This window comes from Siphateles boraxobius, unplaced genomic scaffold (assembly GCF_051911475.1).
Source record: "Siphateles boraxobius isolate OS27281-9 unplaced genomic scaffold, OSU_SipBor_1 5, whole genome shotgun sequence".
Taxonomy (NCBI): Eukaryota; Metazoa; Chordata; class Actinopteri; order Cypriniformes; family Leuciscidae; genus Siphateles; species Siphateles boraxobius.
The window spans coordinates 28,626,830-28,654,177 of NW_027509141.1; the positions used below are offsets into that span (position 1 = coordinate 28,626,830).

Here is a 27,348-nt window from a genome sequence, read left to right on the forward strand (position 1 = left end):
CTGAGTGGCATGTAAATGAAATGTCTTCATCAAATGGAGACTACAGATATCCGCCCAAATGTCTTGTTGCATGTCAAATGAGGTGCAGATGGCTGTGAATGCTCATCTCATGAGCTGCCATATATTTTATTGTTAAATTAATTATCAAAACTCCAATGTAATTATGTTCAGCCTAGCTAATTTTAGTCAGAAACACTTCTCTTGAGAGCAGGGCTTGGAGCCAACCAAGAAACACATCTGTGTCCTGTTGGTTTCAGCTATAAGAATGTTATGCTGTTTCTGTGAAATGTTCATATTTTCACTTAAATGGTGATATACTGCTGAATGAATAGTCATGCTGCTTTGTGTGGTTATTTGAAACCCCCTCAGGGTGGATTAGAAGTCAAACACCCCGAATGTCTGACAGCAGGGAACCCGTCAAAAACACTTTCTGCGTGCTCAGGGAGTTCAAATCAATGGTCTTTGTGTCGCTACCTCTGACAGAAAACAGGCCTGAGGGCGATTTGTTTGTGTTAGCGGATTCATTTCCCCTCTTTCTGTGTCATGGCGGGCACCTGTCAGCACTGAGGGACTCTTCATGTGAACCCTGTGGGACTTTTCGGCTTTCTCGACATAGAGCGGTCAGGCTAATTAAGTGTGCAGTCTTTTCTTCAACTCTGACCAACCTCAAGATCTTAGAGAAGGATCAGCAGATGATTTTCAAATGGTTTTGTGCAATTCGATTTAGGGAAATTATAGCTATTAGATGCAGCTGAGTTTGAGCTAGCCCTTGATTGACTGTTGATTGAGTTATCTAATTCTTGTGAGACCCCTTTGACCCTAGCAAGCAAATCAGAAGACTCCTCCCCTTTTTCATTGTTCATAGGCGACCGTCCAGTGTGGGTGGTTGTGTATGTTTGTGTGTCTGGCTCCCCGGGAAGACTCCTCAGTATTAGTTGTTTCCTCCGTGCATTTCTTGTTCCCTAGGAATAGTAAACAATCAGAGCATATTTGAGCGCCCAGATCCTGCACGGTGGGGCAGATTATGTGGATTGTTTGCATAATTCACAGATAATGGAAAGGAAATAAGTACGGATGTGTTTCAAGTTTACCAAATCAAGGTCAGGAGTTGAGAACACCTCAGGGAACAAGATCCAAATGGCTTAATTCGAAGACTAAACAGCCCCTGCCCTAAGTGTGACCTGTTTCTGAAAGAGTTTGTCTTTTGCCTCTCTCAGAAAGGAAGTATTTTATTATCTCGAGACTTAGATCGGATGCTCTACTTCCTAATCTGTTTGCCTGTCTGTAAACTCCCAAAATAGTGACTCTCATCTATGCAAGACCCTGTTTGTTCATTGATTGTTTTTGTAAGATTATATTCTCCGAAGGAAAAAAATGATTGGGTACATCAGCTGAAGACCATGAAAAGCATTTGAAATGTCGGCTGGCAGTGAAATCTGTTCTCTTAAAGTGGCATTTCAGAAGATGATTACAAAGGATACATTGTTAATTTGCTGGTAGTAATGTACTGAGTGATTCTTTAAAAATATTTTTTTTACCAATGGATAGCATCGGGAGAATGCATGGACAGAGACAGGGATTAGCTATGGCCATCTGTTGCCAAGGGATCAATAGCCAGACCTTTCTCAGCTTCTCTGCATGGGTACAGGAAAGGATCACTGCACCACTCCATCAATGGTACTTCAGTTTGGCCGAAAGTGACCTCGGATACTCCATTTTTAATGTGCACCTTTGTGAGCAAGAGAGTGATGTCTTAAATGGGACCACCAACTCCCACCTTCCATCCACCATCCCTGACACTCTTCATGTACCCTACATAGCCCGCAATCCTCTTGTTAAGATGAACTATATAATTGGTTTAATATAGCCGGCTGTATACAGCAGCGGTTTCCAACTGCTAATGTCAATTTTAAAACTTTCCAAATGTGCTTTCTATCAAGTCTAACATATCAGGAGGACATTTAGGGTGACATTTGTTAGTGTTTTCCTGATTTAAAAAAAAAATTGTTGATAAAGCTTTGTCAATTCTTTCTGACGTATATAGTTTTACTTTCCTTGTCCCAATGGAAGCTTTTGTTGCAAGAAAAGGTTTCCTTTTAGTCGGCCATTGAGTTCACAGCTATTTTCTTCCTACTCCCATTCTCTTTCATGGCTCTTTTTGAAGGTGGAGACACAATGGAGTGTCTTCCTATGACGCTTCCGCAACCTGGAGGTTTGGGGATTCGGTTTTCAGTTCGATATAGAGTAAACCATTTCATCCTTATTGTACTAGAAAACCCTAAAGAGCTGATGCCAACTCAGACTTCCCTTCTCACTTCTGCTTGAGTGACTTTCCTGACATTCCTGGCAGAATCACCTTGCCTTAGCACCCTGTAATTCTGAATCCAAGACATTGTGTGATTAATATACTATTAATCACACAATGTGTCAATTGTTTCGCTTCTGTTGTATCATATCAGGGTTAGCTATGAAGCATGGATGTGTTATCTCAGAACTTAAAGGTCAGGCTATAGGTGTTGTATTGCAGTCATGTGACTTTAGATGAACTGTTTAAAATCACTGACATAGATACAGAGGGAACAGCCTGCGATACGAGTGCTGGCAATTTGAAGGAAGGCCAAGGCTTGTACTGGAAACCTTAATGGTTCTGTAATTATATTACCAAATTACTTCTGCTTCACTTTACATCTATATATTGCTCTTCATTGTTCTATCTGCCTAATCTAACAGTCTCTCCATCTTAAAGGGATAGATTGAGTAAAAAAAAAAATACGCAAACTCGTGTCATTATAAACCTCTGTCTGTCTTTCTTCACATGTTGATTTGGACCGTATAAACTTTCATTGTTTAGACCAAAACATTCTTCAAAATACCTTCTTTTGTGTTATATAAAAGAAAGAAAATCATGCAGGCTTGTTATGACATGAGGCGGGTGAGTAAATAATTTATATTTATGCCAGCCAAGTGTTCCTTTATATTTTATCGGCTGCTTTATATTTAACAGCTTTATATCATATTTAATAACTTGCAGTCCCAGCCACATAATAACCCATCCATCCTGGAACGTTCCCTCTTTTCTGCCTAATGCAAAGGCCCATGGGAAAGAGAGCAAGGCTGCTGGCAAACCCTATCAGATGCACAGAGCCATCTGCCTCTACACCTGACACTGTAACACTCACTTCCATTTTATCCAGTTGGGTCTCAACCCCACCAAATGCCTTTTCCTGATTTACAATAGTTTAATTTCAAACCCTTTCACACAGTTCCGTACGTTTCCACCATCCTTTGGGATCTTCCATCTTTCTTTCCACCTTCTTCATGAACTTAAACTCGGATGACAAGCTGCTCAATATTTAAAATGGCAAATGCTACGAAAAACTAGAGCACTGGAGCGCTAGTATCTACATTGGGTTCTAAGTTGTTTGTTTCTGTGCGGGGCTTTGTTTCGAGTTGGAGATGAGGTATGAAATATCAGCACATTCAGCAGATAGATTTCCACATCTCTCCTTTTGCTGAACCAAATCTCATTCAAGCATCTAGGCTCATTGTGAGAGGGGGGAGATTTTAGAAGGCTGGCTGATGCACACAGGGCTGTCTCCTTTTGGCTTCTCTCTCTCTCTGTCTTTGAACCAGATCTCTGTTCTCAGCGGGACTAATATGACTCTCCCGCGCTTGATAAGTGAACTCTTTGGAGGTTTCTACCACAAAGAGGGACTTCAAATTGGGACAGGCGAGTGTACGTGTAGTGTTCAAAGACATCAATTTCCCCATCTCTCTGTCTGTTGGGTGGGTGGAAAGACCAAACCTTGAGCATTTCATTAACACAAGCAGATTGAGCAAAACAATTTCACAATTAGATATTTTTAATTTTATAAAGTTGGGGGAATTGCCACACAAGCCTTCAGGGTGAAAATTTGAGGAATGTCACCTCTTAACAAGCCTGTAATTGGTTCTCTGCTTTCTTCGCTTCCACCTGGAGAAACATGGTATGACTAATCAGATGACTGACGGGGAGCTGAAAAAATTAATTATGTGCACAATAAGGCCTTGCATAAGGTTAACAGCTCCTGCCAAGTGTTGAGAGAACAGTGGCTGTGTTGTACCTGTGTCGGTTGTCATGGAGGTGTGTCCCTAAGCGAAGAAAGCGATAAAGACTGCTCAGTATCTGTGAAGTCTTTGTTTTGCAATGTTTACCCTTCAACAGCCGTGAATCACCACGTCACTAGCTTGTCTTGACTGCTCCATGCAGTTGTGTTCATTTGGATTCCGCTCAATGTTAAAGTTGTCTTTTTGACAGACAGTAGTTCATTTGTGAGGCAAAGGATGGCATAACCGTCTTCTTTATTTTGTTTCATTGTTTTTGCTACTTCGCTTCTTAAAGCATATTTGCGCAATGATTAAATGCATTGTATGCTAGACAGCGCCACCTCTGCAATGCAAGTCGAGTGGAAAGCTTGTTATTTTTGCCCTACATTTGCTCCTTGCCAGGGCTGGATGTGTAATTCCCATGTCAGTGGGGTTGTTTGTTAGTCAAGCGTGTACAAGGACGATTAAATGCATGTGATCCTCAGGACTCCTCATGTTAGAGTCCATTTTGCTTTAATTGCACTCAAATACAGATATTTTAGGTCTTTGTCTGTGGCTGCATTTTTGTGGCTGATATCCTTTAGTTCACTGTTACGGTTTCAGACAGTCCTACGCTATGGCTACAGTCTGCCCCTGCTATGTCTCGCATCTGACTACTAAATATATACCATAGAGATTTTGTAGGACATTGCTAGATGTAATTTACATATGTTGGTCATAATCAGCCCGGCTATTTGTAGCAAAAACAGCTGTTGTTTGTTGCGGAGGTGGTGGTGCTGCCATTCTGCATGCACAGCAAACCTTCATGGCCCTTTAATAAATCATAACCATTTAGTCTAAGAAGGTAACTCAATTCAGTCCAGTCTATTCACATTTGTCCATGTTTTTTCAGACTTAAAGTAGGCAAAAACAGCTTTCTGTTTTTGAAAGTCTGTTTTTACTATGTGTAAATACCTTTATATGGCAGTTTAATGTAGGACACATTTTTGCAGGATTTGTTGACTTAAACGGGCCTGAAAACCAATGGCATGAGTTTAGGGTGAGACTACTTGTAGAAAGCTGTTTTTGCAGTTTTGTTTGGTGCCACTTGTGGTTCATAATTTACATAGGCCCATTTCACCTTTAAAGTAACAATTGAAGCAATCCCTCATTTAATGAAGGTAAGATTGGTCCAATATGACATTTGACCTCCTATTGGCTGCTTCAGGAGGGACAGATGGGCAGGGTTATTCTTAAGGTCAAGGTGCCCCGGCTCCCAGGGTTTCCTATTGTTCTGTCTTATTGATCTCATCCCATCAACGGACAGTTCCACATTGGTTTGGAATGTGGACTGTTACATATGCTTTAGTCAACAAGCTGAATGTCAGCAAGGTCACCTTTAAGCCCTTCTTGTTTGTTTGGGTGGCACGAAGGTTTAACCTTTAAAGGTCTCAGAAGAGACCTCTTAGTATTATATTTAAAGCAATTGTATCAATATATTAGTTATGTAACTATATTAGTATTCTGACAGTTTGATTGAATGAGCTATGTTTTAGTCATCTTTTTAAAACATCCAACAACAAACAGCTTAAGATAGTGGACTTACCTTGTTAAAGATTGTCAAACTGGTCTCTTAGTCTGACCAAGCAGATCTTAAGTTCATCTATAGCTGGCATTCCTCTTGATGAGTGCCCAAAACCATTCTAAATCCAGAAAGTTAGGACCTGCAACCCATAGGCTATTTTGTTATTATTAATAATAAATTTTAATTGTTATTTTTTTGTCTGAATTATTATTATTATTATTATTATTATTATTATTATTATTATTATTATTATTAATATTAGTAGTAGTAGTATTTTAATATGTATTATAAAATAGTAAATTGTTTTAATTATATAGGGTCTTTTAAATAATGCTTTTATCAGGCTGGTCTTGACACTTTTTGTTAAAGCAATAAGCCATTTGAGACTGTAGTTTGTTGTGGATTACCAAGGTTAAGGGTGTTTAGGCACATCAGACCTCACATGCTTCTCGTGGCTTATTGCTTTTGTATGCCTCATTATGCACACACCATTGACCCATGTAGCATAAGGCAATGGCTGATCATTCATCCGATTGTGTGAAATAATCTGTAGCACCATTTAGATATGAACATGGAGACACAAAAGGATTAACTTTGGCTTGATGGTTCACAATCTGATGACCTGTTCTTGCTGTTGGGTAAGACCCCAGAGCAATAGGCTAGACCCCAGACAATGTGTTGTTTCCATGAATTTTTTTGGTGGGGGTGAGATGGTTGACCTGTTGTCCTCTAGAGCCGAAGGCCAGATAAGAGGAGCGGATTAGTGTCTCTCCCAGCATTCCTTCTTCCCACTGTAGCGAAAATTATGTCTCAATAGGAAGCCTAAGGGAATTTCGACTGGTGACACTGTAGACTTTCTTTTCCACTAGTTCTCTCTCTTCTTCTTTTTTTAATCTCACCCAATCTTCTCCAAGCTCTACCACTGAAATAAGATGTTTGGCTTTATCATTTTCTGTAAGCCCCTATGACCTGGAAAATTAGAGACATTTGTGTAGGAAATTATGGGTGTGATTATGGTGGCAGGAAATGGCTGTCGGCAATTAAAAAAGATGAGACACGTGTTGCCTTGAGACGCAGGTGCAGCCTCCAGACTTTTCCATCAGCTCTCCTCACGTTAAATAAACATAACAGCTCCGTGTTTTTTTTTCGGAAAGGGTTGCGGGTGATCAAAGACCTCACCGGATCCATTTTTGGACACCTAAATGGTGTCATAATGCACTAGATTAGTAGTTTCAGTTTGTGGATCGTTCTGGCTGAGTGGTGTAAACGGCGACAGATGTTCAATAAAGTGTTGATTTGCCATGCTTTGTCTGCCTAAAAACAAGAAATGCAATTTGTATAATCTGTAAAAAAAAATCCACATATATTTCCGAGAGATTTACTGTTGTTGTTTTCTCATTTTAGGATGTAATAATTGCAGATCTGGTCATGTTGTCCTGGATTTGCGGGATTAAGTTCGTGGAATTTGAGGCCTTTTCTCTGTTACTGACAACGTATTCTATTCATCGAAAATCTTGTATGGTACATGACTCTGATCTTAAAACATGAGGTCATGGCCAACTCGAATGAAGCTGGCTGTATTTCTAGGAAATATTTCAGTAGACGTAATTTTTAATGCTTTTTAATCAACTTCCCTTCCGGATGTCACTTCGCACATTGCAGGACCAATCTCACATTGGCATGAAAGGGCAGCTGTTGCCTTCGACCTTTTGCGTGTTCGACATTCTTCACAGTCTTCATTGACTTCTATTAGTTAAATTGACTGTTTCAATAACGTAATTATCACTATAAAATCTTTCGTCACGGCCTTGATGAGATTTTTATGAGCCAGACGTGGCGCATGTGTACAGATGAGTGTGTATTTGCCTGTGTGTGTCCTATCTTTGGGATTGATTAGCTGGTAAGTGACCTGCTCGGTTCAAGGTTAATTGGTTTATTGTAGCAGATCATGTTGTGAGATGGAGATTGAGAGGAGAAGAGTTCGATATAGCTATAATGTGCAGCTTTCAGGCTCTAATGAGCTGCTGAGCTTGCAGCCAATCAGGGGCTGCGGTTCAGCCAGTTCGGCCTGTTTTATGTAGTTAATTAGCTTTTTTAGGGATGTTTAAGACAATCATGAATTGTTTCTTGTACTCGGAAGGAGGATGAGGTTATTGTTAGATTAAGAACACGGTTAGACGTTTCGCTTCAGGGCGCTGCTGTGTTGTGAGTTTTGGTGTGAATGTGTGTTTACTTGAGTTTAATGCCTTTTCCTGACTCAGCTTGAAGAGTGCTGCTTCAGCTCACTGGAGCCTATAGATGTGCATGCACACAGTCTTAGCATTCTTCCCAGTCTGACTTCATACATCCCAATCTAGTACCAGACATACTTTATCAGTGATTCCCAGCCAGAGTAATTTAACTCTGCTTTAAGCTTGTTAGAAAATTAGACTTTGTTTTATAATTTACCTTGTTTTTAATAATATATATCAGTTTTATTTTATTATTTAAAAATATATATTTTAATGCTGTACCGTTCAGTTAAAGGTTGGGTAGGCAATTTTTAGAGAGGCTAGCAATAGCGAGCTAGCTTTGAATGCATAAGATTTCACCCTCCCTTCAAAGCGTCTCCAAAGCCACCCCTTCACCAAAACGCATAAACGCAACAGAGCAGTTCAGGAGGAACTGTAAAATGTGGGTAGTCTAACTCTGAATAGCATGAACCGGAGGTATGTAAATACATACGTTGACAGGCAAGTAGGACATCGTATCACTGGACTGAATGCAATGATTGGACGAACATTTTATGGTCCTCCACCTTTCACACACAATATATATGTATACATAAATACATTTAGACCACTTAACTTAGTGATTGCTATCAGGATGTTAAGAGACTTTTAAACAGCATAACAAAAATAAATTCTGGAACAAATCACCCTGCCTTTAAGTATTGAAGTTGCTTCTTACTTCCGGAGCATTTGTCTTCCCTTGTGGTTCATAACTAAATAAAACCGCCTGTGTCACTATGTGGCTTACTGCAATGGCATGCAAATGTGAGGGGTTTTTCTAAAATAAATAGTGAAATATTCATCGCTCACTTCCTGCATGATTTACTCTTAGGAATTCCTGTGGACTCCAGTGCAAGTGATGATTTCAGACAAGACCTTGTCTTCAATTATGATAAATCTTAAATTATGATGAGAATCAAATATAGGTTTTAGATATAGGTTACATGAGGGGATATCAGATCATATTTAAAATTAGGTTCAAAATGTGCATACAGCTGCTATTTAATTGCCTCTCACCATGTCTGTTGCATTTTTAAGATGATGTGGCAAGTTAAAAGTTGTTCAGCTTTTAAAAATGTGTCTCAGGACCCCTGTGATTTTTCCTGTTACATTTAATCAGTTGTGCTTCATCTAACAGTTTTTAAATGCAAGAATGCTGACTGAAACCATGTACAGTGCCTGTATATAATTACCTTCCTGACTCTAACCAATTAGAACACAATGTATTCGCCAATATGCCACTATAACCAAAACTTGTATTGAGAATGAAATGTTTTCATATTGAAAATAATTGCAGTCACTGCGTTATTCAAGTAGTTCACACTTTATCCAAGCTGCATGTGATGCTTTCAGGCAACCTCTTAAATTGCATAACAATAATGCCCAAATCCAGTATTAAAAGAAGAAAGGAATTTACACTACCATTCAAACGTTTTCTTATGAATTTCGTGATGCTCATCAACGCTGAATTTATAGATCAGATGAAAATGGATGCAGAAAAGTCTGATCTTGTAAGTTTTTGTTTAAATGCAAAAACATCTGATCTGATATTAGTGTACAAACTGGCTGGCAAAATAAAGGAAGGCACTCAGTAAGATTCAATTCCTGCCTCTCCTCCTCTTCTTCTCCTCCGTTCTGCCTTTTGTCTGTACCGAGGCTCATGAGATCGTTAGCGAATCCCAGTCTCAGGGGATTTCAGCAGTCAGAGGTCAGCGGTCTTCAGAGACGTCACTCACTGGGCCTGGAGGTTTTGTTCCCATATGGAAGGAAAGACCTTATTCAGGCTGTCTTTATTCCCTGAATGCCAAGGAGCACCAGGAGTGAGGAATGGATGGATGGAGAGAAGGAGAGATAAAATGGGACAAGCAAACACAGCTGGGCAGCCAAGATGGGACGGTTTTATTTCAGAGAGTCAGTGTGCTTTGTAATGTGAAGAACAGAGCCTAGGGAATACTTCACAACACCCAGCGGACCGTTCCTCTGCCGGTCTCTCTTTTTCATCCTCTCTTCATCTCTTCTGTTTTCATCTCGCTCTCATTTTTGTCTTTTAAAGGGATAGTCCACCCAAAATGTCATTTACTCACTCTCAGGTCGATAACCTTTATGACTTTCTTTTTTTCTGTGGAACATAGAAGATATTTTGAAAAATGTCTGTGTTGTTTTTGTCAATGAAAGACAATTAGGTCCAATGTTGTTTGGACCCCATTGCATGTACATTTAAATTAATTTGTTTAGCTGATGCAATTCTTCCTCAAAAGTTTAAATTTTTTTTTTGGTCATCAAGCTCCAAAATGATAAATTCAATATAAAAGTGGTCTATGATTAGTGCACTGTATAGCATTGTGTGTAGAGGGGAAGATTTTTAATGAATAACAAAAAAAAAATTCGCTTTATTTATCGTATTACTTCAAAAATTGTATGGTGTTTTTTTTGTAATTTTTGAGCTTGACAGCTCCAGTACTCATTCCCTTTCTTTCATTTATTTTTGAAAATTCACCTTGTATTTAAAGGAAGAAAGAGTAAAACCAGTTTAGAACAATGAGAGTGAATAAATATTGACCGAATATTTGGGTGAACATACCTTATTAAATTTCTCTTATGTGTCATTTATACTAAAAATCCAGTTATTTTTGCATTTCCATTTAACAGTGGACGAATTACACTTAAAGGGTAAGTTCGGGGTTTTACAAGTAAAGCCCTGTTTTAAGATCGTTTCTGATGAAATCGAACGGTTAAGATTAAAATTTGGACACATGCTGCTGGTTGGGGGTGTTCACTGATATGCTCAGGCAAAAATCGCTGCAAAAGATGCTTTCCAACAGGTGTTTTACCTTTCGTTGTAAAACTGTGGACCTATTTTTCCAACGCCTCACAACCGGACATTCTTCCAAAAACTACGATAAAACCTGTTGGAAAGCATCTTTTGCAGCGATTTTTGCGTGAGCATATCAGTGAACACCCCAGACCACCCGGTGAGCTTCAGATCTTTGTAAACTAAAGTTTAATGCGTTTGTATGAATGATTGTTCCAATGCATCTAAGAAACCATGGTATAGGTGGGGGGGTGCTAACACAAAAACTTTAAATTCTCGGGACAGCAGCATGTGTCCAAATTTTAATCTTAACCGTTCGATTTAATCAGAAAAGATCTTAAAACAGGGCTTTACTTGTAAAACGCCGAACTTACCCTTTAAGTTGCTTACCTAAGTAAGAATAGCAGTACCCCTTTATTCAGTCTTTCTATTTTTCTCAAAGACGTTATTTCTTCGCCAGCAGCGCAGCGGAATAAAGAGGGAATGTGTTTGAGTCTGACTGACGTATGATTGCGAATGAGAAACAGCTGTTTCCATCCCCCTCCGTGTCTCTCGGAGTGCTCGTCCCACAGCAGGAGTGAGCCAAGTGGAAGGCAGCACCCAACAGCTGCACACAGGCTCAGCAAGGAGTCAAGACAGGGTTTTTTATGTCTTTGTTTGGGAGGAACAACAGGAAGGAAACCAAGTGTCAGAAGGTTTCTGGCCTAGCTGGGCAGTGTAAACAGGGCAAAGCGATAGAGCCGTAAACGACGGATGGGCCGACGTCAGTACAAACGACATAAGTGTTTCAAGATCTGTTGATGTGACCCAGAGGGCTGGGGCAAAGGGGAGGGCTGCCATTAAGAATTCGCACCTCTACCTCAGAAGCAGCTGTTGCCTATCTCTCTCCTCCTCAATTAGGGGGAAGGGAGGAATGCTGTAGGAATATTCCAGGTTTATTGCGACCTGACGACTGCATGCCACATTTGTGGCGTGCTGACGATTAACTCATACAATAATTGTGTGCTTACTGTAAATGCGTGTCTTGTGTGTTTATAAACAGAGAGGGATGTGTTGAAATTATTGCCTGAGGTAGTCGACAGCATGCTAATAGGATATAAAAAACCCGGAATATTCCTTTAAAGGTGAGCCGTCATATTTTTTTGATGATAAAACACTTTCTAATGCCAGTTTAATGGACGGAGACATCAATAAGTAAGCCATTTGTCGGTTGACCTCCTGAAACGTTCTCAAAATGTTAGCTGCATCCCTAATGATCTATTATACAGTGCGTTGTGCACTCTGCTATGTAGTTTATGAATTTTTGAAGAGTTGTGTCATCTCAAATGTAATACCGTTTAATGTTGTTTTTTTTTTACTACACTGAAGCAGTCGCCGTGTTCCATTTGGAGTGTTAGCTTTAGCATGTTTAGCCCTGTGTAATTTTAGTATTATTTATATAATATAGTATTTATTACTATTTTGTATATATTTTATATTTTAATTTTAAGTTTGTAGTTTTGTTGTGTGCTTTTCTCATTTTTATTAGTTTTTGTTTTTCCTCAATATTTTCTAGTCTCTTTTTATTTTAGTTTTAGTAATTGTAGTGCTTAACTTATTTATATACAAATTGCCGTATTGCTCCGAATATAAGTGTGTTCTTTTCTTGGAAATGCATCTGAAAAAATGGGGTTGTCTTATGTAAAAGTCTACACCCTGAATATGTCAATAATACACCCACAAAGAGTGTGCCCCCCAGGACTGAAGCGACCGCCCCTGTTAAGAGTGCCAGGTGACCTCATGATAGTGAATGACCGTCCAGAACAGGACTGTTCAAAAGTCGGGCAAGCAAACCAGCAACTGAGGAGGGGTTATGATGCAATCTTTAAGCTCATGATGATAAACGCAGCCGAGTCATCAAACAATTCTCATTAAGCAGCCAAGAAATATGGTGTGTCATTGTGTAATGTTAGAAGATTGCGAGACCAAAAAAACTGTCTTAAAATGCAAACTGTCAAAGAAAAGCTTCCACGGTCCTAAAAATGTCCACTTGAAATTGAAAGGCAAGTGTGCCAGCACACAGCTGAAATAAGAAATGAGGGGTGTCCAATAATAACCAGAGCCATCATCCAGTGGAAGGCACTGGATATCGCCAAAGAGCTGAACATACCCACCAGTGAGCCCCCTCAATTCTTACTTCGGCTACGTATTGACACGTACTGTCTTTCAGCGCTATGTGGTCGGCCTAAGGAAAAACATTTATATCCCCTGGATCAAATAGGTAGTGTGGATCAAACACCTGTGTTTTTTGACAAGCCAACATCTGTCACTACAGATAAAGGTGAGAAATCAGTCATGGAATCTACTGGAAATGAGAACTAGACTACATGTTATTTTTATGGTATGCCATAGTTTATTTTTAAATGTGATTGTTGGTACATTTTTAGCAGACCGTAGCGTGTCCCAGTTGTCATTTTAGGTTTCAGAAGGATGCAGCAGAATTGTCCAACAGTCAAAGCGGTATTACTTCATGAAAGTGTGGACTCAGAGGAAGATCGCGAGGGCTTAGGGTTCCATTTGGAACAGGGCCTTAGTTTGCGTTTTTTTGATAACAATAACAACACTAGTTTAGCCCTTCCTCTTCCGCTATGTATTAAAATACGCAACTAGAGAGTCCAGTAATCTGTACTAAGTTTTTCATTTGACCAAGTACTTCATCTTGTTACTTTTAATACACTACATATACTACACTACATATACTTCAAAATGGCGCAGAATAGTATTGAAAATGGGCACTGGCTTGTTGTTTGTTTGAGTGTTTGACATTTTGGTCAACTCCTGGCTCAGCTAGTGGCATGAGTTTTGGGGTGGGTCTACATGTTTGTCCTAACTATGGAAGACAGGGCTGAAATGGCATGTAGAAACTTTTTTGTGGAAATGGTTATTATTTTTCAAATTGGTACTCCTAGCGTTGCAGAAATTTCACATGAAAGCTACAGCTGGTCTCCTTTGTTTATTCGTCTATGTGGAGCAAGGGAGATTTCTTACCCTACTAAGGCTTAAATGTGTTACCTGATACAGAATGGTACAATTCCAAACTAAATTTAAACAGTGCTTCCTAATAAACTTGACAGCAAAGATAAAGAAACAAAGGCCCATTAGAGCGAGGAGCAAGAGAGAGAGAGAAGGAATGAGAATAATTCACTGCCTCTCCCTCCTGCGCTCCATCACTGGGGCTTTATGAGGCCACAGGCAGCTATAAACTTTTCCTTTTTAATAAAAGCAGCTATTCGCACATTTCTCATTCTCATTATCTGTGTACAAGAGAGAAAAAGAGATTTGGCTTCCCACACCATTTTCCCACTCACATTTAAACACGTATGCGATGTATACGGTTCACACTTTATAAACAGACATAAACACGCAAGCACTTCAGCAGCGTTTCTCCTCAGGGTGAATGAGTTTTATCCTGTCTGCTGCAGATCCAGAAGGCCTTTGGGCTCCTATCAACACGGTTAATAACTCACAATAGTTCAAAACACGCACAAACACACCTCAGAGAGTTCTAGATAGTCTCAGTGTTTGTGTACATACTCTTATCAAGAGCAGGTCAGGTAAAAGATGCATCCATTGACTCATTGAGGATCAGAATTATGTGTAAACCAGAAAGTGTTGACAATTAAAGTCAACATGAAATGATGCATTTATTTGAAATGGACATCTTTCGAATGTCTTTGTCACTTTTGATCAATTAAATATGTCCTCACTGAATAAAAGTATGCATTTCTTAAAAAAAAAAAAAAGTCATACTGACCCAAACTTTTGAAGAGTAGTGTATGAGATTAAAGTTAACTTGCATGTTATAAAAGCCATGTGGATTGTTATTTTATGTTAGCTATTGTATTAATTAATATTAACATAGCACATTATTGTACAGTATTCCCTTTTTTTTCTCCTTACAAATCCTGTTTTGTCATATATAACAAATATGTTACACAGTCAAATAGACTTTGAATGCTATTTCATGTTGAATATAAGATCCATACACATACTGTAGCCATATGCTTTGTGGTTGTCCCACATCCTGGTATGCATCATTGGAAAGTGATAGCCCAGAAAATCAGACCCAGAGAAATTGATAGTAGGAAGTAGTCAATCAATATGTGGTGCTGTCTTTACATGCTCTCTCTCCCATCTCTAGCTATCTCTGTCTTTTATCTTTTCTCTTTGGTTTGAAATATGGAAAACCTGCTTTCTCTAACATAGTAACCCAGCTGAGTGGAAATGTGCTGTCAATCAAAGAGGCATGAGATCAGGGGTTGCTTGGTAACTGGCTAAAACAGACCCTCAAACCACCAACTAACAACAACAAACTGTGCAAGTGCACATTTGAGAAAACAGCTAATAACATGTTCGGGAAGCCATTGCGCTTGGCACCTCGCTGGCGTGCGTCCACAGTATCCCACAGCAGCTGAGTTTTAACACTAAACACACTACTACTTCCAAGCCTTGACTCGTACCGACTGACCTTCCCTTATGGGGATTGTTGTTTGTTTTTTCATTGGCAGATTTTTCTCACTTGTTTTTAAAAAGATAGTTCACCCAAAAATAAAAATTATGTCATTTATTCACCCTCATGTTGATCCAAACCTGTATGATTTTCCTTCTCCTGTTGAACACAAAAGATATTTTTAAGAATATGGGTAACCAAACAGGCCCCAGTGAATTTATAGTATTTTTTCCCATACTATGGAAGTCAATGGGGTCCGTCAACTGTTTGGTGACTGATATTCTTTAAAAATAATCAAGATATTCATACAGGTTTGAGGGTGAGTAAATTACTTCTTTTTTTATTTTTTTTGATGAACTATGCAGTTTTTTCCCCCACTTGACTGGGGAAACACTTGACTAAATAATGCCGTGTTAAAAATAAATTCTCTGAAAACAAGTCTTAATATAATTATTGGAAATAAATATAAGTATGTTTTAGATAATTTACCTGGGAACTTAAAATACTTGTTAAGAATAGAAATTCTTGCAGTGTTCATCCATTTGGATCCTTGACAAATTACAGTTAAGGGTTTCCGTACTATTGGAGTCTTGAAATGCCTCTCGTTCAATCAAATTAGAGCGCCGGGACTAAGAATAAGTTTTGAAGCGCACTCACATATCCAGTAGCTCCAGTTCACTTAGTCTAACTTGCTCTGGGCTTGTCTGTTGGAAACTTTGCATTGGAGCATGCACACAGGCGGTTGCAGTGATCCATGAGCACATTAGCCAGGCTGCAGGGAGAATGAAGATGGGTGAGTTAGGGAGACAGAGAGAAAGAGCCTTGACAGAACAGTGCATCCTTGAAAGAGAGAGAGAGAGAAAGAAAGACATGGACCCTAACAAGCAGTAAGGCCCTGGAGACCTACAGACCACCACAGTGCACAGAAGCAGCTTCAAATGTGCCATTGATTCAGTTGACAAAGCAGTGAGAGAAGGAGAGGGAGAAGGATGCTCAGACTGTGTGTCCTTTCCTTACATTTTGACTTGTATAAACAGATAGGGTTAGTCTGACAGAGCGATGTGTAAATATTCCCCTGGAAACTTGGCACAGCCAAGGCTAGGCATCGTGGGTATTTGTTGTAGTGGTTCGATCACTTTGCATTACTCTCCAGCTCTGTGTGCTTAGGGTTTCAGTCCAACTTGCCCCAGAGGTTCGTTCCCATCGTTGCTCTGTTTAGATGCATTTTTAATGACGCACACTGTACTGACAGGAAGTTTGAGTTGTTCAGTGTTTTTGTGTGTGTGTGTGTGTGTGTGTGTGTGTGTGTGTGTGTGTGTGTGTGTGTGTGTGTGTGTGTGTGTGTGTGTGTACAGAGCTGACACTGCAATTTGTGTGTATGGGCCCATCGATCAAACTTTGTATAGCATATTTCCTGTAAACAGAGGAAAACAGATGCAGCATAGAAAAATATTATTACTTAGAAATTTGGCTTATGGACAACAGATCACTAAGCTGTATCAGTCAAAAGACAAGATAATGTAATGCGTTTTATAATTATATATATTTAAATGGCTCTCTAAAATACTTGATTCTGATTGGATTCAGGTTTTTCTGTATAATTTTTTTACAGGGCTGTGCTAATTTCATGCCTCCTATCTTTTTTCTTGTTGTAAATAAATGTTATTAAAAATAAATTAATAAATATTCTTATTGAAAATATGTATTTATTTAGGTCAAGTGAAAGGTAAAAGTAAATCTTGAAAGGTGTAAAGTGTGTAATTTCTTCAGCATCAATTAGAATTTGAAAACTAAAGACTGTTTCCATAGAGTTTGCAGAAACACTCCTCCCATCTGCTATTGGTTGATAAAACGGATATCCCCTCCCCCAAAATTGCACCATTGGTTGAGCCAGTGTTGCTGTGCTGGGCAGTGATGCTTAAACAAACAGCAGTGTTATGATATCACCACTGAGACCCCGTGTTTACAATGTTTGCTGAATTCAACCTACTTAGTTTATGCATAGTTGTCTCTGAATGTTAGCATTAAAAATACACACATCAGCTTTAAATCAGAGTGTGTGAGGTGAGCATTTCTGTTGTGTTCTGTTAGTATCAGGTCTTGTCTCACTGCCGTTGCCCTCCATTCGCCCTCGCCGCCACAGGAAGTCTGAGTTTACAGCGCCACAGCATATGGCTTGTACATGGGATTATTCCACCTCTGTCCTCTGTCACTCTCACAACTTCTCTCTCCTTCAACCCTCTATAACCCCAAAAACTGAACTGAGGAGTAAAAAAAAGCATGTAGAAGCTCCTCAGATGTGGTCTCTCTATGCATCTTTCAGGGTCTTTGCATCAATGCAGGTGGACTGAATAGGTTTGGGGGGTGGGTTGAGTTCAAGAGAAGCGGGGGGGAAAGGGCTTTATCTGTCGGTCCGATAACTGGAGTTTCATAGTACCGCCTCTTTTTATAGAAATGCTAATTTGAGCCAGTGGCACCAGTCGTCAGGGGCTTTTGTTCGTGGGGCAAAGGGGTATGGGGAGATGTTGGGGGTTGAGGAAATGAGGTTTGGCTTTCTTTTAATTGTTCTCTCGCTCTCTATATATACAAGTACTTTTTTATCTTCTTGGTTTTCTTTTTATCTTCAGTGTTTTCTCCGCACATATTTGTCTTAATCAGTGACCAGCATCAGTCCTCCATATCAGCGAGGCTTGTGGCCTACACAGGGAATGTATTGATTGGTTGAGGTAAAGTAAATGTTGTTTGTGAGAAAAGACACACCGCCAGGTACATTTTGGGTGTGGTTTCCAGGTGTTGGCAGGGTTCTGAATATCAGTTTAAGCCAAGGCCTTGGGGACTTTTCTGCCGACATGGATGAATTTACAGCTGTTTTTCTGCGGTGAGGATGTGGCGGAGGGCAATCGGTTTAAACCCACTGATTGAGCTGATCGGTCCTGACACGACTGCCAATGTGTGCTTGACTCGTATCTGATGGCTGGGAAGAGAATGTGGGTTTATTTGGTGAGTTTCTCTTGTTTGTTTTTGACATTTGTAACATGCTGAATCGCTCTCAGCATGCTTTTCTGAGGTTAGATGAAGAGCTCTGTAATGCTGAGAATGTCTGCAGTATAATTACATTTAACTGTCAGTGGGATAGATGTCCTTCTGCAGTGAAAGAGATTTTACATTCTCTTTTTCTCTCGTTCTCTGCCTTTTTGTTGTGCATTTTAGTTTTACTGAAAGCATCAAGTGATGGTAAAGACGTGGTGGGGAGTTTTGGAGTTTATTGACACTTGCTTAGAAATGGCTCACAATGGTCGACGAATCATCCAACAACTAACTAGTCCATTGTTATCTAGTTTATGCATCAAATAATAATTTGTTCTAAGATAATTGATTCAAAAACGCATTAAAAAATACAGTTCGTAAAGTACTTACGTTTACTTTACTTACGTAAACTTCTTCACTGCTTATTAATAATGAGAAAAAAAAAAAATATTATTTTAAAGAGAAATCATGTGGCCTTTTATTCATCATGGACACCGGTTTAGTTTTTTTTTTTTTCAATCTATTTCAGTGGCAGTGCTTTTGTTAGCATGATGATAGCTTGTTGTGTTTTAGCTTGTTGCCAGTTTGGATGTTAAAAGCCTTTATAAAAGTGTCTTTAAATCCCTTTGTATGTTTTAGGGCAAAGTATGGTCTAGAGAAAAGGTTCTGGTGGGTTGTGACTCAGAAATTTCTCGCAGGTCTGTCCTTATAATATTGTGGGGGGAAACTGATGAACTCAAACAAAAAATGCTGCGGACTATAAAATTGTGCACACTTATGGTAGCTGAAATACATAGACTAATTAGAGTTTTAATGGAGAAGAAAAAGATTCACATAACTTTTGTTTATGTCTCAAATCAAAATTTTTCTGTATTTTGTCGCAATGTAAATATGCAAATGCCTGGGAAATGCAATTTAAAAAATGTTAAGATGTCATGTAAATTCTTTAGTCTGACTGCAAATGAATCTGTCATTTGGTAGGAGCTTGCCAAAGCTTATGATAGCTTGTTTTCGCCACTGAATAATAATAAAAAAAGTTTTTTAGACAGCTTTTTAAAACTTTTCATCTCAGAATTGCATGATATAAACTTTGCGTGATTGCGTGATTAACTCACAATTCTGAGAAAAGAAGTCAGAAATGCAAGATATAAACTCGAAATTATTGTTTTATTCCGTGGCGGAAACAAGCTTCCATAACGTTAGGTAGTTTTGTACACTGAAACAAATTTGGTGTAGAAACTATTTCCACTCAGAAATTGTACATTTTACAAAGTATTACCAAGAAATGGCAAGTAACACATTGAATTGAACACGAAATTTTGAAGCACAACGACTAAAATAGCATTTAATTGTAAAATGTTTTCCAATAAACTTTGTTTTATTTACAACTTAAGAATTCTTTTTTTTACGGCCTTTAATTACTATCAAATATTGTAATGAATAAAATGTTACATTTCACTTTAAGGACATTTTTTGTTTGTATTAGGCTACTTGATGTCCAATGGAAAATCTGGGTCTGTAAAACCTGTTGAGAAGCACAGTTCTATGGGATGCTGGTTAAAGGTCATATTTTTACTAAGTCTGAGGATTCCAGGTCTTTTTATTCAGCTGAGAGTGTGTGTTCTGGTTTAAGATATTTGGCGGGGATGGTGCAGCAGGGTGTCGGGGTGTGTGTGTGTGTGTGTGTGTGTGTTCGGCTGCTGTGAGGAGCTCAGAATGCCAGATGGTGCTTGTTAAACTCAAAAAGCTCTCCCACTCTCGACTGGAGCTCCGCGGTGTGGACCACATGCTGTCTGGAATGACCAGCCTCAATTCAGACAGGCGGAATTCTCCAACACCCAAAGCTACCTGCTGCTTCGGTTTTCTCACAGGCCCTTTCAGCCTCTCTTTCAAGTGCAGCATGTCGTCAGAAACTCCCGGTGAATGAAGGTTACCGCTCGAGCGCGAGAAGAAATTAGTTCAGCTCAGGGGCACAATGCAGTGCTGCTTCAACAAAGATGCCTGCTGCAGTCCAAACCCATAAAGGAACGACTTGAATGAGAGAAACAAGGAGGCAGTGTGTTTCCACCACGTAGACAGGTTTGTGAAAGACCCTCGGTCTGTTTGCTCCCACTGAACTTAAAGAAACAGAGACGGATATAGAGTCATGTCATCGATTGCTGCCGAAACTTGCCGTCGAGCTCCATACGTATGCGAGACAACCAGTCCCCACATGTTTATTTGTGTCTGGTCCTGTCCTGTGAATGTGTTTTTGTGTTTTTACCCATTAGTGTTGTCAGCAGGTGAACCACAGAAATCAAAAGTCCTGTCAAACTTTGTCAAACATGTTTGTCATTCGCCCTGCAGCTGTACGCAGAACCGAACAACTTTATTTTATTCAGATTTTAATTAAACGAGGCACTAGGCCGAATCGCCCTTTATGCTGTTTCTAAAACCTCATTCATGTGCGTGAAAAGGAGGATTTGTGTCCATACAAAAGGCTTACATAAACTCTTAACCTTTTTTTCAGCTGCTAGCTGATGAGCATTGTTCATATAAGCCCTTTTGGGCCCTGGCCAAGACTTATGGTGTTTAAAGGACTGAAGGGTTGGAGGTTAATTTACCTCATGGCCTTGTTTAAGATGCCCCCGTATAAGGTTCCATTACGCATAAGATTGGTGGTGTTTGTGGTTGATGTGTCATATGGAAGACATTTAATAGGTTAAAATTAGGATAACTTACCCTTAACACAGCTCATTAGCCAAAATAGTTGGGTTCCTTGTAAAACAGTGAATGTGTGTGCCAGAAGCATACTTACTACGCAAGTGTACAAATGTTTGGGCAAAACATTGCTAGTGGGCGGCCTATTGTATTTTCCAAAGCCCACTAGTGGTGCCAAACAGGTTGCAATTCCATTTGGTACCACTAGTGCAATACACACTTAATTTGATTATGTCTAGTCGACAACTACATAAAGTGGAAACTGCGTCTTTTCTTCCTATTGTGACTAATATCCGAATGAAACGGATTCTTGGATGAGTAAAAAATGCAGAGCGGGACTTGATTTTGTTCATGTTGATGTTTTTTTTATTAAAGATTGCAAGAAAAAAAATATGCACGGATGAATAATTTATAATTAACACTGCAATATTACATGAAAACATGCATGTTATTATTCAGGTCATCTTTAAATTTGCTGATAGTTTAATTAACTTTTACCGACGCAGCAAGATTTTCTTCAAACTGTTGCTGTAAGAAAACGCTTTATGCAAGCGGCCCTGTAGCATAGTTGAGAAAGTGTACTTGGTTGCGTTATGAATTGCTGACATATTTAGCTAGAAGCGTTTGTGTTTGCTTGCTTTTATAGAGTATGTTTATGAACTAGACTGAGTGAGAAAAATGAGATTTGGAGGAGGAGGTGGGCGTCCCTCATGTTTAACTCCAACTGGCTGCGAGGCGAAATATCTCAATGATAATGCCTGCCTGTCTCTTCCACTTCAGTCCCAGCTGAGAATGAGGGAATATCTGTCAAACAAAGGCGATTCCAGCTGTTATTGATAAGATCGACAGTGTCTACATGAAATAGTGTTCACAGATTGTCATTAACGGGACTTTATCTCTCATTGGGCCAGATGCCATAAACTCCATCACAGACAGTCATGTCTAGTCTAGCAGATGCTGACTGGCTGTCTGCGTTTGTGCATGTCTGACTCATTTTAACAGCTGATACACGTTATCCAGGTCAGTCAAAGCCAAAAGCTGAGTCTGAAGTCATAAAAGCGAGTGGAAAAAAAGTGTTTCCTCGCACTTTGACTTATTAAGGGCCTTTTCCCAAATTGGTGAAGAAGCAGTCAAGCTGTGAGCTTTTAGTATGAAATTATGGGTCTTCCTCCTTGGTAAAGTTCCGGCAGTGAAAATGACAAGATCTTGACATGTTCTGGCACACAAGCCTGCATTCCTGCATAACACTTGCCAACTAGAGGTCATTTTGCTTTGGAAAATACTTAGGAAGTAGTCATATCTGGGTTGTATCATACTGTAAATGAAGGAAATGTGGGTTATTGTGTTTAAGCCAGAACACTGACCTAGTTCTAAACCACAGCCCTTTCTCACGGACCGTTCCCTGTCTGTTTGCTCCCTGTTGGAGGGCCATGTTTGTTTGGTAAACACCTGGAAATTATATTAACCCAAATGGTAAAGGTCAGTTGCTGTATTCCTTTCAGAAAGCCCCCTCAGTGCACCCCCTGGGGTCTAACCTTTCAACTCGTGCCCAGACTGCCTATTAGGGTGTGAGACCTGCCTTTTGTTTGTTTATTGTTCTCTCATTGGATCTGTTCCTTTTCCTCTCTTTCCCAACATTCACATCCTCATAGTTTGCAGTAGAGTTAGCATTCAGTTTTTTATTAGCTATGTTTCCATCCAAAGATGCAAATATAACTTATGCGCAAAATGGGAGTATCGCATAAAACATTTGTGAATACCGTTCCCATCCAGTGGGCCGAAGAGAACAAAGTCATCACTTCCTGATAAACTGGCGCTAAATATCAATAAGAAAAGTGGAAGTTGCTTTACCGAACCACTTTGACGACAGACTTTGTTCAGGCATTTCAGAATGACCAAAACAGCATTTCTGATGCGTTGCAACAAGATCGGTCTGCTGGTTAGTCCAGTTATGCCATCTCATCGTGCAGTCACATGGCTTTTTTGATGCAAATTGAGGAATTTATTAGTAATTTTATTTGTTGTGTATTCATAACTTTATTTGTAGTTTATGCGCATGTTTTCTTATCGGATAAAAAAAATGTATCCGACTCAATTGAGCGCATACGTTTTTTATACACACTCATAGAATTTATGCGCATCTTGGCATTTCCATTCAGTGTTTTTTGTCTTAATGCAATATCTCAAAATGCGCATAAAATAGGTGAATGGAAACATAGCTATTGTAAAGGTGACATTGTGGTTTTGGTTAAATGACAAAAGACATATCAATCTCTGTAGTAAAGTGGCAAATAAATCAGCCAAGCACTAAATACTTGGGATGTTTACTTTCTTTTTATCTTTTTATTTTATTTGAAATAAAATAAATTAAATACTATGTATTTATTTATAATCAAAACAAATGTATTTTTATTTTTTTATTTTTTTATTTTTATTGATAGATATTACTAATGTAGTTATCTTTTTGTTTGTCAAGCCAGGTCCACTACAAAAGAATGAGCAAATCAAATTTTTAGCAATGTACTTCTACATTTGCTGGACAGAAATATATGCATGTTGTGTATGTAAATTTCATAGTATTTTATATTCATATTAATAATTATATTTTTTTATAATTACTTTTTTCTGTTAAAAAATAAACTTTGCAACTAGTTGTAATGTAAATCGGTCATGCATCTCATAAACGCTTTTATCAATCTATCTATGTTTGTCTTATGGATTTTAGATGCTAGTGAACTCTGTGCTGAAATGTCCATGAGAAACGGTCTTGTGTGTTTCCTGCATGCCGTCGCTTGGAATAAATCCAGAAGTGTTCATGGCATGTGAGGCATTAGGGCACACCGGCTCCTGGCTCTTGTTATAGTGCCTGTAGCACTGGAATGCATAGGCGCCAAAAGAGACTCCATCCTTACTCCTAACAAGGAAAGGGAAACGAGAACAGTAGACCTACCAGCAGCGTCTCAGGAATTAGAAATGTAGGTGAACTCAGGACTGAAGCGGAAAAAGCCTGGAATTCATTGACGGCATCTGACAGGGTGTGCCCATGTAGGGTGTTCACTGGGGCTGATGTCAAACCTTTCTGGTTCTACTAGGTGTCTGCTCACCCCAGTTACCCTGTCGAAACTGCAGGGCTCAATTTAATCAATCCTTCTGTCAAAGTCATCCTTTTGTTTTTTCAATAAATCCCAGGAGCAAACAAAAATGGACAGGACAGGAAGCCATAATCAATTAGGTGTAACCTTGTAGCATTGATTTGGACTGAGTTAACAGCATGGAGATAAATTATTCAGTAGAAAGGGGTTTTTCATTTTGTACTAATAAAAATGATTTAAAACGTTCTGTGCTCCGGTCCTGCTCCTTGGTCCTAGCTAGACCTTGGGTCTTTTTTCATAAATTATTCAGTATTTTTATCTACGGAATAACAAAGTGGGGACCAAAAGTAATTAAAAGTATGTCAATTTTAAATGTATTATTAAAATAGAAATAACAAAATTTGAGTGAAAAGTTGATTTTGTTTTTAAAATTAAAGTGAATGAGACTTTCTGATTATTTCATATATTTACCTCATTTAATTTAATGACAGCAGTACTCATGCAAGCTGCACGAACTCCTCAAGTTTGTGCAGAACTTAATGTTTCTGTTATCTTGCATGATTTGAGATCCATCTTTTTTTGACTTCTGGTCCGTTTCACAGATTTAGTGCAGAAACTAAAACATTTCTTCATTTGGAGGTTTAAATTAGATTTTGAATTCCATATTTTCGGCATGGACTTTTTGACCTTTCTCTATGTGGGTTGGACAGACGGGGACTGTCTGTGAGTGAGCTGACCTCCTTTCCAGCATTGTTTTGATCTGTTACGCAGCACATTTCAAAGACCATGTCTCAAAAAAGACTGCTGTGCTGTGCCCGTCAATCATCCAGTAAAGAGTGGCGTAGTTTAACTTTAAGTAACATCCGACTAACTAAATCTGTTTTCCGAGAAAACAATCAAAATGTTGTGGATTTATCAAACAAAAGTGTCCATGTAAGCTGCTTATTCTGATTGTGGGGGAAAACAACCTCTTCTTGATTCGTGCCTGTCAGGAAGTGGACATTTCCAAAAAGAGAAGAAAAATAAACAACCCTTTAGTTCAAATATTCTCTCATATCTTCTTCCCTATCAAACCCTGTGCAGACAGGGACTCCTTTTAACTTCTGTGGCTGTTGGAAATGATAGACAGGCCAATGTGGTCACAGTCCCCGCTACAGATCCAGCTGTCTAAATAGATTGGGTCAGTGTGTCTTTGCGGTGGGCGATGATAGTGATGATGAGCTCTGTTGTTTGTGCGGCACGGTGTATGTGAGCAAGCGTTTGAAAGCAGGGGACCGGCTCATAATGGTAATCAATGACTTGTACAGGGCCTGCAGCTGGACGGAAGGCGTTGGAGAGGACAGGATTGGCCATTTGCCTCACTCTGAAGCCCAGCGGGAGGTGGTGGGAGGGAGCCTTTCAGATGTACAATTTGTTGTCCTCTCAAGCCTTTGTTATTGTGCTTGATGTGCTCTATCTCTATCTTTTCTTGTTTTGGATAAGGCTGATTTATTGGGATCAAATGTGGTAATGCCTCTAAAGACAGTGTACACATTATTATAACACATTTCTCCAACACATTTCTCCATTTATTTTAACGTAAATGGTCCCAGAACAGATATTTGTTGTATCCCTGGGATCACAGTGATGATGTATGTCTTGGAGGACAAATAGACCTCCTTCTGACATATGAATTTTTTAAATCACTGAGCATTCACAGACAGAAATTAATAATTAATTTGAGTTACATTTGATGTTCTTTCAATGATTAAGATGTGAGTTTAGAGACATACTAGACTTACGCGTTACTGAATTTTTCACATTACAGCAGTGACAATGGCAATTTTTTTTCTGCATTACGGTAATGAGAACTGACGGTATGTCAGTTATGTCACTATGCAAAAATATCTTGTTCTCTGAAATGCTACTAAAAATAGTCTTTATGCATTTAAAAAAATTTGGCAAAATATAATTTCTTATTATTACTTTGTTTTTTTGGGTGGAAAAATAATTCTAGACAATTCTTGAAAGTTTTCGTGAGATTAATCCTATCATTTGCCAGGTTATCAAGGCTTTTTGTTGTTTTGTGTAAGAGAGCCTCCTTACATGTTGCTTTTTCCTCTTAATATTTAACAGCATTCTTTAATAATGAAACAGCTTGTCATTTCTGCACTTTTTTTTTTTTTCATTTTTATGAAGCCCAATGCTAAGTTAAGCCTGACCAGCCCTCTCTGTTCATGCCATGTTCAATTTAACCTGATGTTCAGTGCTGCTGGGAATGTTTCTGATCATGGAACTTTTGAATTTGAAATGTTTGATTACACCCACATTTTAAAAGCAATAATACCTCTGCATCTCCTCTGGGGATGAACATGTGTCGCTTTGTGCCTTGTCTAAATGACAATAGCGTATCTTTTGATGAAATGTTTAACAGATTTCCCCCTTTGCTAGACGTCAACTGAATAGGAAAGTAATTTCAGAGGAGGAGCAGGCTATTATGTTCTGATTAAAGATTTCTAAAACAATTGTTTTATTTGGAATAACATCCACTCATGACTTGTGCACAATAGGACACATGTATAAAGTATATAAAGTCAATTTTGTTTTCATGTTGACATTAAATCACAGCCCTGAATCTAATGAATTTCCAGACTCTAGACGGATGCCGTTTGAAAAAGAAAAACGTCAATGTGGTACACAGCTAGGGTCGACGCTGACACAAAGATGTGTTTATTTCAAAGGGAGGGTTAAAAGTATTGGGGTCAGTTTGTATGTAAGAGACAGACAGGACTTTGCTTCCAAAACACATTATTAATAAACGGTAGTTTAATCAGCTTGCCTTTCGAAGGATTATTTTTAGGTTGGCGAATTTCACAGAATGTCCGTGGCCGTGTCTGTCAGTAATGTAATTTTATACTCTTTTCCGCTCTCACCAGTACTTTATTTTTGGATGATATGATATTGGAAAGCTCTTTCACTGAAAGGCAGTCTCAGTTAGTTCACTGCACTAAGACAGTTATTCTCAACGGGGTTTTTTTTCTTTTTGCGGCAAGACCCAGATTTTACATTGGATATCAAGTGATGACCCAACATAAAACTAAACTCAAACGGAAATGTTCTTAAAATAAAATATTAAAATGTATTGAAATTAACATGAATTTCTTAAGTCAAGTCCAATTGACCGTTTTAAGTGACTGGTTATTTTAATTTCTGGATAGAGTTGTACGACCTTTAATGTCAACAACAAGAGATGTAGTGTTTTCTCCTCTTTCAAAAGTTCTTATTTATTTTTCAGTCCTAGAAAAGTATGATTTATGACGAATTACATT

At 38.9% G+C, this 27,348-nt stretch overlaps 1 protein-coding gene across 3 annotated transcripts in view; it reads left to right on the plus strand.

The window, feature by feature from the left end:
• Positions 1-27,348, plus strand: part of sipa1l2 (signal-induced proliferation-associated 1 like 2) — a 68,028-nt gene that overhangs the window by 2,139 nt on the left and 38,541 nt on the right. Inside the window, exon 1 of one of the 3 annotated variants that reach the window (XM_077203758.1) lies at positions 18,020-18,221. The exons of the other annotated variants lie outside the window; for them this stretch is intronic. The gene's annotated coding sequence lies outside the window, so the exon portion shown is untranslated. Of the gene's footprint in view, positions 1-18,019; positions 18,222-27,348 lie in introns of those variants that run through there. 3 annotated transcript variants of the gene reach the window in all.